The sequence below is a fragment of the Epinephelus lanceolatus genome, chromosome 17, assembly GCF_041903045.1.
Source record: "Epinephelus lanceolatus isolate andai-2023 chromosome 17, ASM4190304v1, whole genome shotgun sequence".
Taxonomy (NCBI): domain Eukaryota; kingdom Metazoa; phylum Chordata; class Actinopteri; order Perciformes; family Serranidae; genus Epinephelus; species Epinephelus lanceolatus.
Window position 1 is genome coordinate 22,312,207 of NC_135750.1, and position 13,915 is coordinate 22,326,121.

General features: G+C 40.1%; 1 protein-coding gene across 4 annotated transcripts in view; it reads right to left on the reverse strand.

The window, feature by feature from the left end:
* LOC117248072 (A-type potassium channel modulatory protein KCNIP2) overlaps positions 1 to 13,915 on the reverse strand; it is a 144,818-nt gene that overhangs the window by 19,884 nt on the left and 111,019 nt on the right. The window lies entirely within an intron of this gene.

Below are 13,915 nucleotides of genomic sequence, written 5' to 3' on the forward strand. Positions count from 1 at the left end.
CTTGACCTCGACTCATCAGTTGTTAAGGGCAGTGAGGTTCCTCCAGGGTGAGAAATCACAGATAAACCACAGGAGCTTCTTTTAGACTGAACTGTTTACTGCCAGTGTACATGAGGAAGCAACACCTGTAATGCATCTCAAGAGATGTCCTGAGCTCCACATAATGATGGGAGTGCACTTGCCTGCATGCTAATCTACAGTAGATGTTGACAACTTCGCACACCCGCACACACACACTGAGATAGTAATATAATGTTAGATTAATCTGTCGTAGTTGATTAGTCACTATGAGGCATATTTTGCCTGAAGCCAGACACACAGAGTAATTGAAATACCTCCATATTTAGACGTCTACCTGGGCAATTATTCCTCTCAAAACTGATTAAAATGTCTAACAGAGAGAGAGGAGGGAGTGTGTGTGTGTGTGTGTGTGTGTGTGAGAACGTGTGTGCAGCGAAGGAGACACAGAGGAGGTCATTGACAAATGGTGCTCAAAATTGGCTAGTGTGTTTCCAATTAGATAAGTGAAAAAAAGAGATCCATTTGCATAGATCATTAGCTTTTAAGGATATTTTAATACCGCGATGCGGGACAAAAACAGATTCATTCTACTGAGACCAGGTCCTTTCAGCATAAACTACAGAGAGCCACTAATGAAGAGTTTTCTTTAGAAAGTGCACGCAATCAGGTGAGACAGAGGGATCAGAGAGGCTTTCTCGTTTGAGGAAACAAGACATAATGGATTATTTTCTGAGCAGCAACTACACTGAGAATTAGAGGAATAGTTAATTTTAGACACTTGGTTTTAGGAATATACTGTAGTCATATATGGGCATGTGTCCTGTGACACACATTAGTCAAGGGACAATCATTTATTACCATAATTAAACATTTTTATAGATTTTTCAAGCATAATGATTATAATGATTCATTTTTTCTGTCAGTAGAAATTTTACATTCATCATTTTTTAATTAGAATTTTTTAAAAACATGTTCTCTTCTGTTTCTGAGCGATTTATTGTATGAATTTATAAAAAATTTCCCCTGCAAGTGGTTGTTAACGTTCTGCTAGATACATCTTTTTACCAAACACTCGGCTGAAAACCTCTGACCTTCCCAAAGACATTGCAGCAATTAATTTTTACACCCGAAGAGGGCAGTGCAAGGTAAGACATTTGGTTAGCCACCCTGTATTCAACAGTGCTGCTCCCCTCCAGCTATTCTCTCCCTTTCTCTTTGTTATTGTCCTTCATTTACATTCTGTTCCAGAGATCAGATAAACAGTGGGAGGGTAATGAAAGATCACAAGCCATTAACAATTACCATTAACACAACACACTGATGCACACATCCCCACAATATTGAAAGGGATAGTAAAACTCGTCTTTGCTATTATGACAATGTGTCAGATCACAACGAAAGCGGACCAAACAGCATTAAAGCTGTTACACTTTGAAGCTCCGTTTCAGGCACTCAGCTGCATTCATGCTTTTTTAAACGCGTGCTGCGTTTTTGAGTTGTGTAAAGCGGTCCATCTAAATTGGGTTTGCATTGCTCACAACAATGCTCTAAACTTATTTCCATCAAATCATAAACACTCTGCTCTGCTGTTTCCTGCCAGGAGCCAAATCAGGTAAACATCCTGAACGGGTCGATACTACAGAAAAAAAAAAACTTTGTAGCAGCTAAAAGGGTTTAGATCTCAGCTCTCTGAAGGTTTGGTTTACAGCTGTTGAGAGATTTGTTTCTAAAAAGACCACTACAGCAAAACTTCAAGGGAAATTATACTGTCACGGCAACAGAGCAAACAAACTAACACAATTTCCAGCCAAACAAGACAACAAAAGACACTGAAACCCTGAACTTAGAGTAAAACTCAACCAGCTGGCAGCAGACTACAGAAAAGTTATTCCAAACGGTAACTGGGATCCAGCCATGAGTGAAGATGAAATTGGCAGTTCAATCAATGGCAGTCTGACAGCAGCCTGTAGCCTTACCATGTTGCTGTAAAACAGGATGAATAATAGCCACTGTCTGCCCAACATGAATGTTTTATCCTGGCGAATCCTGCTGCAAGGCTTATGCGTCCTTGTTAATACTGTATGTGTGTGCGAGTGAGACTGTCCTTCTCTCATACTTTCATCAGAAACTTTTCATAAGAACCATACATTCCAAAGTATCAAGAAGTATAGCAATATTAAAGCCAAACAGTTTCTAGATCACAATTCACTCCGGATTCTTTACTGTTCACTGGTTTCACCTTATTTAAGTTACTGTGCAGAGGTATGGGGCAATAATTACAAAAATACAATACATTCATTATTCATTCTCCAAAAAAGAGCAATAAGGATTATTCACAAGGCTGGTTACCGGGATCATATAAATACATTATTTCTACAGTCAGAAATACTCAAATTCGCAGATGTGGTGGACTTTCGAACGGCACAAATATTATTCAAAGCAAAAAATAATCAACTACCACATAATATTCAAAAACTGTTCACTGAAAGAGAAGGGAGTTATAATTTAAGGGGTTTATTTAATTTCAAAAATTATAGGGTGCGCACAACAAAGAAGAGTTTTTGTATTTCTGTTTGTGGGGTGAAGCGGTGGAACAGTTTGAGTGAGGAGATCAAGGGATGTCCAAGTATGAAGAGTTTTAAGAAGTTGTACAAAAATTTGATTTTCACGAGGTACAGGGATGAAGGGAATTGATCACAACTGGATATTGTGTATTTGTTTACTTTATTTGTTCTTTTCTGAGTTACTGTCTGTCTGTTTTGATTTTGTTTTGTTTTTCAATATCTGAATTAAATATTTAGATTAGTTAAATTAATAATTAATATGACAGTAAATATATGTATATGTATATATAGATATATGTATATATCTGTCTATATATATATATATATATATATATATATATATAGATAGATATACATATACATATACATATACATATATATACATATAATGAAGCTAGATAAGCAATGTATATTGACTTAGGAAGAGGGGTGGGATTAGTTTTTACTTCAGCCCACTCCTTTTCGGACATGTAAACGCAAGACCGCTTAGTGCGTCTCTGTTTCTTTTTTTGTTTTTTTGGTTTGTATTATAACTTGTTTGCTTTTGTATTATTATTATTATTATCTATTTATTTATAGATTATTTTTCTAATTCAGTGGCTTTACACTTGTTCTTGTTACAAATACTGTTTTTGTTTTGTTTTCTTCTGCTATTTATTTATTCATTTGTTTGCATGTTCGAAATAAAGATTTAACATTCACATACAGTCTCTTTCAAAATAAACACACTATGTCAGTACTATATTGCAAACAACAACAAACATACATGGTTCGGTTTAGGCAACAAAAACATGTAGTTAGGTTTATGAAAAAAGAACAATGTATGGCTGTAGAGTCTTACGGGACGCAAACACCGCTCACTCAAGTGAAAGTCAGTGTCTGTTGGACCCATCCACCACCCCTCCCATCCGCCCCAATCGGACTTTCACCACCTTGTCCACCTTCGTCCTTGTCCCGCCATGTTTCCCCTCGACGCTGCTGGGCACCGTTAAACTATAACAAGAACCGGCTGCATATCATGCCGACGTTAAAGGATGCCTTTTTTCATTGGTTTCTGATGCCACAAGTCACTGCCCAACACTGGATTTCGACGACTTCAGAGTGAGACTGGGCTCACCATGGCCGTCAAATGTCTACAGCCTGGCGCCTTTTCCTAAAATTTGCTGAATCTCAATAGCAATGGCTAGTCTTGAATCTCCTTAGTGAGGCTAGCTATTGATTCCAAATCCAAAAAAGAAAAACATCTCGGAGGAAAATCAAGAATGTTATAGTGAGCGGACAGCTTTGTTTGCTTTCACCACTAACACTGCAAAGTCTAAGGACCAAATAATCATAAATAGCCTACTGCAGATTAGCTAATTTGTTGTATTAGTGTATTAGGAATGTTTATAGGCTAATTTAGAGTAAACAGGCTGTTGATGGCACGGTAAGACACTAATATGTATTGCAGCTCCAGATTTTTTTGTTACATGTTTTGGCCAAAAATGGCTCCTTTGACAGTAAAGGTTGCTGACCCCTGGGGGGTATTCCAGAAAGCGGGTTATGTGAAAACTCAGAGTAAGTTGACCCTGAGATGAGGGAAAGTCTGAGTTATCCGTTCCAGAAAGAGAGGTAACTGAAACTCTGAGTCAGTCACCATGGTAACAGACTCTGTGAACATAACCTGCTCGCTGACAGGTTTTCTTCAATAAACCGTGAGCTTTTCTCTGTCTCCTCCCTCTTACACGCTGTTTCATTTCCTCATTCATTCAGTCCGTGTCAAAGCTTGTATCGAAGCGCATTAATTAGCAGAGATTTACTGTCTGTCACAGTCTAAATCCTGCTGGATATTAGTTTGTTACTCAGGACTGTCTTAAGTTACTGAATTTATGCACATCAGTCATTTCTTTGGACACTGGTTTTTGTCTTTACATTCAAATATTACACAGCGAGAATTCACCCTCAGCTCAGAATCAAACCTCTGTCCTTTTTATATTTATTATTTTTTATAACACTGTGCACAAGGATCAGACTGTCAGTCTGTTAGAGCAGCTCCCAAATGTTTATTGCACATAATGTGTAGGTCTAATTATTTAAATGTTAAAAATCGGTATGAAGCTTTAGACATGTAGTATCAATGACTAATGATCTCTATCACTGATGTCATTGGTCGCACTGATGGAACATAATTCCTATAGCCTAATATTGGGGATTATATGTTAATATTTCTGAGTGAGCAATGGTGCAGCATTTCAGTGTCTTTAAATTTACTACATTTGTAGCTGAAATAAAGTCACTGAATGCTGTTGAGTCAAGATACAAATAGATGTGCAACATTTTAAAATCTACTGTATTTTAACCTCAACGTCTTTTCAAGTGCAAATCACCAAACATATTATTACTGGGTCACACTGTGAGTTTACAGTCATGTCTTTATGTCTTTGATCTATAGCCTAGCCTATATGTTTTAAATCTTCCTATTTTTCAGTTGCTGCCTCCTGTGTTTTTCCCCATCAGATTAAATCTGAACAAATATATTATTGTATATAACTAATATAATGTAATGTATCTACAGCCTGATACACAGTCAGATTCCACCACTTTATCTTCATTAAGGAAATGTAAGTCTGATAAATGATGAATAAACAGACAACACTGAATAAAATTTTTTTATTAACTTTATGGTTAACTTATTGACACTTTCCTCGCTCTGACTCAGGCTCTTCTTTTAAAGATAAACGTGCACCGTCTGCTACACATGCATTAATATCTCTACATCCACTGGATTAAAATGGAGGCGCTATCTTTTATTTACCTGTTGCCATGGTGAATCGGAGCTCCATTGATGATGGCTTTTTATTGTCGGCTTAACTCAGAGTGAACATACTCAGAGTTGACTGAACTAACTCAAATCAGCTGTTCTGGAACCGGTAACTCAGAGTTTCCCATCTCAGGGTAAATCAACTCAGAGTTCAGGATTAGGCTCAGAGTTTGTTGAACCTCCTATCTGGAATACCCCTCTGGTCTCCATGGAAACACGGTGTGTGCACGTCACATTTTGACCGCTGGTGCTTATAAACTTTAAAGTATCCTTATTTTCATCAATAGGTCAGATGCCTTTGTGTAAACAGCAGAGCTGGATGTAGGAACAGAGGATCAACAGTATAGAGACCATGTTCTCTGTAAGCAATCAATAAACAAGGACAAACTTACCCCCCAGCCTTGACACAGCAAACAAACATTGCATTTAAAATAAGAAGGAACAAAGAAGACATGGTGGAAAAGATAGATACGTAAATAGACTGCATGATCAGTGACTGCGACATATGGGAGGAATTAAAGTAAGAAGTAGTAGTAGTAGTAGTAGTATTGAATCAGCTAATTTTGTTGTTGTTGCTGTTGTTGTACAAACAAGTTAATTGTTCAGTTGGTAATGCTTGTTCTTAACAGCAAAATTCAGGTTTGATTTGACCAAAGTTCTATTATAAATGCCAATAAACACTTTCTTACTGGATATTTCTCTTCAAGCTGATACATAAACCTGTATGCAAAGAAATGCCAAACATATCTTGACTATTATGGTATGCCATAGACATAACTCCTATAGTGTGATTCCTAATAATTCCCATTTCGTATAGTGTGCTACTAAGCAAAATTTGATTGTTAGGTTTTTCTTTACGCCCACTTGTATAGTCTTACTAACTATTGTGCCAGTACTTCTGTACAAGTACCTCTGGTTTACAATTACATAGTGTTTGTAAAATGCAAAAAACATTATCTTGTTTATTTACTCATTTATTTGGATCCCCATTAGTCACTACCAAGGTAGCAACTACTCTTCCTGGAGTCCAATATATGCATTATTAGTAATCTCTAATTAGTTAAGGGAGCTCGTGACAATATTCAGAGCATTGCATGTTAGTGCATTTGAGTTCCTCTGTGTCTAACCCACTGGCTCGCTAATCGCTGCTGCTCTGCAGTGAACTCATGAGGTGGTTACTGTTGATATCGGGACAACTTCTTTGCTGATGCATAGCACCCGGCCTCCTGTTTCCCCTGGTTAACACTGTTAGTTCTGTCAGCACTGTTGCCACTGTTAGGACTGTTAGCAACTTTAGCTGCTAGCCACACCTCCATGTTGAGAGCCATGTGCAGACAACCTCTGAATCATAATTGTGTTCTGAATATCAAACAGAGCCTCTTTATTTAAAAAAAGATGCTGATCTGCTGCATGCATATGTAACTGTATGATTGGAAAGGCTTTTTGATGCAAGAAACCATTTCACATTGCCAACCATGTGGCCCCTAGGACTGATTTTTCTTGGCTTGTAAATGGCTTTAAAACCATCATACCTACAAATATAGTAACCTACTGTGTGCTTGTCTTGGGGAAATTGCTGCTTTGATCCCACTAAAGCTATGGCGAAATATTTCATGTAATATTGCTTACTTAGCCTTGTGCCTGCACATTGCTGGAGCGTCTCATACAAGCGTGACATTAGAAACTGCTGGATGTTTATGCGTTAAGCTGCATACGGGAAAAGGTCTTCAGTCACAAGGCTAAGCTGTGTTGACGCAAATCGACCAACTCTAATAAGTTAGCATGGGATATTCTCAAGGACAGGTCTGCATATGTGTGTGTGTGTGTGTGTGAATTCATTAGTTTATTCTCAATGTTATCATCTTGCTGCAGACGTGTCAGAAGAAGAGCAGCTGCATGTCAACAATCTCTGTTCTTTTATCCACTGAGCACCTGCCATACATATACAGTCTCTCATTCACACACTAACACACACACACACACACGCACACACACACACACACACACACACACACACACACACACACACACTACTGCTATAATCAAATCCAGGGAAGTAGAGAGGGAAAAAGAAGACAGCGACAGAAGAGGGGGAAGAGCGACAAATAGACAGAGAAAAAGAGGGATGGTGGATGGAGGATAGAGTGAGTTGTGTATTAAATATCCCCTCTCTGATCCTCCTGTGTCCCGGGCTCTCATCTTCTAGCTGGCTAGCTATCAGAGGGGCAGAAAGAGAAAGAGCCTCCGACAAGGACAACAAGGACAGTCTCCTCCACACTCACTGCAGTTTTATTACTGTTTATGAAGTTTGCCACAACCAGGATACTTGTTGTGCAAACCAATGATAGAAGCTACAGCGTCTACGTGCCTGTCTTTGATCAGCTTTTCCCGGCAGCATACAATCATGGCTCCTTGGCTGGTACTTGAGCACATTTCATTCTTATGCAAATCACAAGCTTCAGATGACATTTTTTATTTGTTTTGAGGGGACTGACTCAGAGTACCATCAGGTTTGACAGCTGTAATGTCCTCAGACCCCTACAGACTCTAAATGGGCTACAACACACACACACACACACACTGGATTCTCCATTAGCCTACCTATCTATTGAAGGGCAATTACAATGAGGGTAGATGGCCGTGTGTGTGTGTTTGTGTGTGCGTGAGCTTGGACACAAATGGGTCCTCTGCTGACCGCTAAGCAATTTACCCTCACTTATGCCTCTCCCTCATACTTTCTCATTCCCTCACACACACACACACACACACACACGCACACCCACACCCACACACACACAAACACACTGCTGATCATGGCCAAATAACCTCTTAAGTAGGAAAAATGATTTGCTGAGCCTTTGTTGTATACAGCAAAAGGATGGACATTGTTTTAAGATGGAGCTATAGGTTAGTGCCCATCAAAGATAGATATATATATATATATATATATATATATATATATATATATATACAGTACAGGCCAAAAGTTTGGACACACCTTCTCATTCAATGCGTTTTCTTTATTTTCATGACTATTTACATTGTAGATTCTCACTGAAGGCATCAAAACTATGAATGAACACATGTGGAGTTATGTACTTAACAAAAAAAGGTGAAATAACTGAAAACATGTTTTATATTCTAGTTTCTTCAAAATAGCCACCCTTTGCTCTGATTACTGCTTTGCACACTCTTGGCATTCTCTCCATGAGCTTCAAGAGGTAGTCACCTGAAATGGTTTCCACTTCACAGGTGTGCCTTATCAGGGTTAATTAGTGGAATTTCTTGCTTTATCAGTGGGGTTGGGACCATCAGTTGTGTTGTGCAGAAGTCAGGTTAATACACAGCCGACAGCCCTATTGGACAACTGTTAAAATTCATATTATGGCAAGAACCAATCAGCTAACTAAAGAAAAACGAGTGGCCATCATTACTTTAAGAAATGAAGGTCAGTCAGTCCGGAAAATTGCAAAAACTTTAAATGTGTCCCCAAGTGGAGTCGCAAAAACCATCAAGCGCTACAATGAAACTGGCACACATGAGGACCGACCCAGGAAAGGAAGACCAAGAGTCACCTCTGCTTCTGAGGATAAGTTCATCCGAGTCACCAGCCTCAGAAATCGCAAGTTAACAGCAGCTCAGATCAGAGACCAGATGAATGCCACACAGAGTTCTAGCAGCAGACCCATCTCTAGAACAACTGTTAAGAGGAGACTGTGCGAATCAGGCCTTCATGGTCAAATAGCTGCTAGGAAACCACTGCTAAGGAGAGGCAACAAGCAGAAGAGATTTGTTTGGGCCAAGAAACACAAGGAATGGACATTAGACCAGTGGAAATCTGTGCTTTGGTCTGATGAGTCCAAATTTGAGATCTTTGGTTCCAACCGCCGTGTCTTTGTGAGACGCAGAAAAGGTGAACGGATGGATTCCACATGCCTGGTTCCCACTGTGAAGCATGGAGGAGGAGGTGTGATGGTGTGGGGGTGTTTTGCTGGTGACACTGTTGGGGATTTATTCAAAATTGAAGGCACACTGAACCAGCATGGCTACCACAGCATCCTGCAGCGACATGCCATCCCATCCGGTTGGCGTTTAGTTGGACGATCATTTATTTTTCAACAGGACAATGACCCCAAACACACCTCCAGGCTGTGTAAGGGCTATTTGACCAAGAAGGAGAGTGATGGAGTGCTGCGGCAGATGACCTGGCCTCCACAGTCACCGGACCTGAACCCAATCGAGATGGTTTGGGGTGAGCTGGACCGCAGAGTGAAGGCAAAGGGGCCAACAAGTGCTAAACACCTCTGGGAACTCCTTCAAGACTGTTGGAAAACCATTTCAGGTGACTACCTCTTGAAGCTCATGGAGAGAATGCCAAGAGTGTGCAAAGCAGTAATCAGAGCAAAGGGCGGCTATTTTGAAGAAACTAGAATATAAAACATGTTTTCAGTTATTTCACCTTTTTTTGTTAAGTACATAACTCCACATGTGTTCATTCATAGTTTTGATGCCTTCAGTGAGAATCTACAATGTAAATAGTCATGAAAATAAAGAAAACGCATTGAATGAGAAGGTGTGTCCAAACTTTTGGCCTGTACTGTATATACACACACAAATACAAACACACACGCACACATCCTTGTCTGGTGCTTATCCATCACCTCTTGTGCTGCTCTCAAAACTGCTCTGAGTCTACATGACATGTGATTATGGTGTGATGTTAAAAAGCATAGCATTCACAAACAAAATTTACCAAAGACTATTTTGTTTACAAGCAAACTTTTGAAAGGAAGAAAGATGAGTATGGACAAGACTAAGCCATGCTGATGGCTCTGTAACGTTATAGGCATTAGTGCTTTGAGCAAAGTGCTAACATCAGAATGCTAACACACAATCATAATGCTGACATGCTGATTCTTAGCATGTTTAATGTTTACCATGTTCACCTTCTTAGTTTAGTGTGTTAGCATGCTAACATTTGCTAAGCATCACTAAACGCAAGTATATTGAGGTTGATAAGGAATGTCTTTTTGAAGGTATTTGATATAAACCAAAGGATTGGACAAATAAAAATCTCGATTGTTAATGACAGGGGACATGACAGATGATCAGGAAAGTTATTAGAGTTCATCCTGATTGGGTGCACCAAATTTCACGGCAATCCATCCAATAGTCGTTTAGACATTTTAATAAAAAGACAAAAATTCCCACTCATGCTGGCGTTTCGGGAAAAGTCAGAGAATCACCAAAGTCATTGGGATTGATCATCTGGAAAATATGGATGTCTGTACAAAGTTTTGTGCAGCTCCATTCAGTGGATTTGAAATATTACACTTAATAAGGAAAAAAGTGACCTGCTGGCAAAGCTAGAGGAATGTGAAGAACCACCAAAGTCATTTGAATTCATCCTCTGGGGACCTTGAATATCTGAAGCAAAGCTGTTGAGATATGTTAGTGGACCAAAGTGTTGGATGTACGACAGACAGACATGGCCGTCTATAGGATCATGCCACTAGCATGGCTAAAAGTCTTACTGGTCGTTAGCAAATCAGTTTAAGTTCCCCCTCAAATAATTTCTGTATATGACAAACACTGGCTTTATTAAAACAGTCAATGCTGTACACATCTTACAGGTGGAGTAAATGACTGCAATGTCTTGTAATGTCAAACAGATGTGATATGTCAAGGTGCATTAGTTTTATTATAATGGGTTTTTGCCATTATTTAGCAATTAAGAAGCTGCAGCCAGATGAGCTTCAAAACGGTAACATAGATCAACTACTGAATCCTCGTCTTTTACAGTCTGTATAAATCAATGCTTTCTTGCAATATCCTGGAGTCAGACCCCGATCTATTCAGATCCCTATCCATTTCAACTTCTTGAAAATAAGAAAGAGGAAATGTATGGGTCATACCCTTAGGAAGGACACAAATAACATCACAAGACAAACCCTGGACTACAACCCACAGGGAGAGAGGACACAGGGTAGGCCTGGAGACGTTGGAGAAAGCTAGACTTGGAGAAAAAAAATTGAGGTAAGCTGGCAGGAAGCAAAAACCAAGCCCAGAAAAAAGTGCGATGGCTATCTCTGGTGGGCGCCCTATGCCCCTAAATGGAAAAGAAGTTAAAGTCAAGAAAATAAATCAATTCCTGATCCCTGGATTTCTCCCTGGGTCATCCACGGGACTCCAGTGAACTGATGCGAATCAGACAAAATGAACAAAGAAAGACATTTCTGCGGAAAGTAAAGGATCAGATCCCACAGGCAGGTCGGGCACATGGCTCACATCCCGCTGCTAAATTGGGTAAGAGTTGATACGAAGGTAAGGATGGACATTAAAGTATCAAAGGCCTTTCAGAAGTGATGAAGCAGCATTGGAACATGTCCCTGACATCCAGGACCTCATTAATCCCTGTGCCAGCAATTTATTCTAAAATCAAAGGCTGAAAGCGGCCATGGTGCACGTGGCAATATGCCATACCTTTCATGCTTGTGAGTGACCCTGCAGTACATCGGTTAAGCTTCTAGGTAGTACCTAATTAGTCATATATATCCACTGAGAGACAGCACGAACTGAACCTCAGTGACAGGAACAGGTGGGAGAACTAGAATTATGCATCTATTGCTGGCAAACACTCTTTTGCATCTTGAATAATAAAGTCAACAAATTGTGTCCAGAGAAAGTGTTTTGAGGGCTGTGGAGGAAACCGCTGTGTTGTTAGAAACTCTTTTTTCAGGCACGCTGCCATCAAGCTCAGGCCAGAACATTCCCATTGTACCAACTCTTCAATTTCCAGCTCATAAACTTCTAAAGAACACACTCCGGCCATTAGCCACTAGCTTTAAATCTATCAGAGCCTTGTAAACTTCCAGACCGGAGTGCGCCTCACGCATACTGTATGCATCATCTTCACACGGCTCTTTCTCTTTTTCCTCCCCCTTTCACTTTCTCCAGAGAGCAAAAATATATGCGCATGCCGCGGGTGTGTATGTGTGTGTTTAATCAGAGTAAGGTCAGCAACACAGCTCATTAAAGTAATGGGAGTCTCACAGTCTCTTTATTTTACTTGTCTCGCTCTGTCTCACTAGAAAATGACTCAGTAGGAGTCTGGCAAGAGGGAGACGAGAGGGCATTTCAACCACAATTAATATTTTATCTTTCCTCCAAAACTGACCTTCCATTGGCAGAAGGTCAGCTTCACAAGACCAGAGACACATATTTCAACCAGCATTGCAAACTTTTTCATTTTTGTGTTGTTTTTGTCATGGCAAAGTACACGTAACCAGTAACTAACTACTAACTGCTGTCAAGTCAACTCACGTCAACAGATCGATATTCTGAGAGAGAGGTAAATGAAAGACACACAACTTAGACTCCAAGATGGTGAAGGAGGGTGGAAGAATCGATGTCCAATGGCGGAGCGAAGGATTAATATGAAAGGGGGCAGATTACAAATGGGTATAAATGAAGCTGTGTCAGTTTCAGACAGGAACACGTGGCCAAAATAGATCCAGTGACTAAAAACAATGAAGTATTACCAGTTTATTGAAGCATATAAGCGAACATGAACATAGCACACATACTCAAGGAGACATGTGTGTGTCAAGTGTATAACACATGCCCGTAAATGGAGTGTGCGTTGGTTACAAGCCCTTCAGTGAGCACATGATTCTGCAGATAGTCCAGATGGCAGAACCACTGTATTACTCAGACTAAGTTTCTCCATTAAAGAGAAAATTCATTAGCCTAAGTACTCACAAGGGAGTTGGCGTGCACACACACACACACACACACACACACACACACACACACACACAAAAACACACTTATTCCGTCTGCCATTTTTCATAAAGAATGGTCAAAATATAGTGAAGACTGATGCTCAGAGTAAAATGGGAGTTTAGATGGAGCCTTCAGTGTGTGTGTGTGTGTGTGTGTGTGTTTGTTTGTGTGTGTCTGTGTGTGCAAGCGCTACACCATAGTTTTCCAAGGGGAAGTTTTTTGAGATGACTGGGCTGTTGGCACACCTTGACTCCTGGGTACAGTCCAGCAGGTGCATCAGGGATGGAGATTGTTTCTTATATTATAGCATCTGGAGGACTCTACCAGAGCAAGTTCATAATATGCAGTGTTTTGTTTTTTTTTAAGGTTAACTAACAAAACTGCACGTCTGCCCTTTGCACTCAAAATGAGTATAGAAGAGCAGATTATTGTCATGAGAAGAAGACCCTGTCAGAGTGCCACCGTTACCAGATGCCCCAAGTTTACAGGGGCACAGTGGGAAATGAGCAGAGTAAAAAAGAACATAATGGATGTAAGAATCCCATCTTCCCTGTTGTCACTAACAGAGGAGAGATAAGCGAGTGCGAACAAGGTAAAGTAGATTGGACTTAGGGGAGACAAAGCACGGGTCATCCAGATAAGACAGGCCAAACAAGGCCTTGTTATGTGGTGACAGCTCCTGGGGGTGAGCCAGAGTAGGACAAGGACCTTCTCAGTCAACCCTTCAGTTACAGGTAGGCAGGCG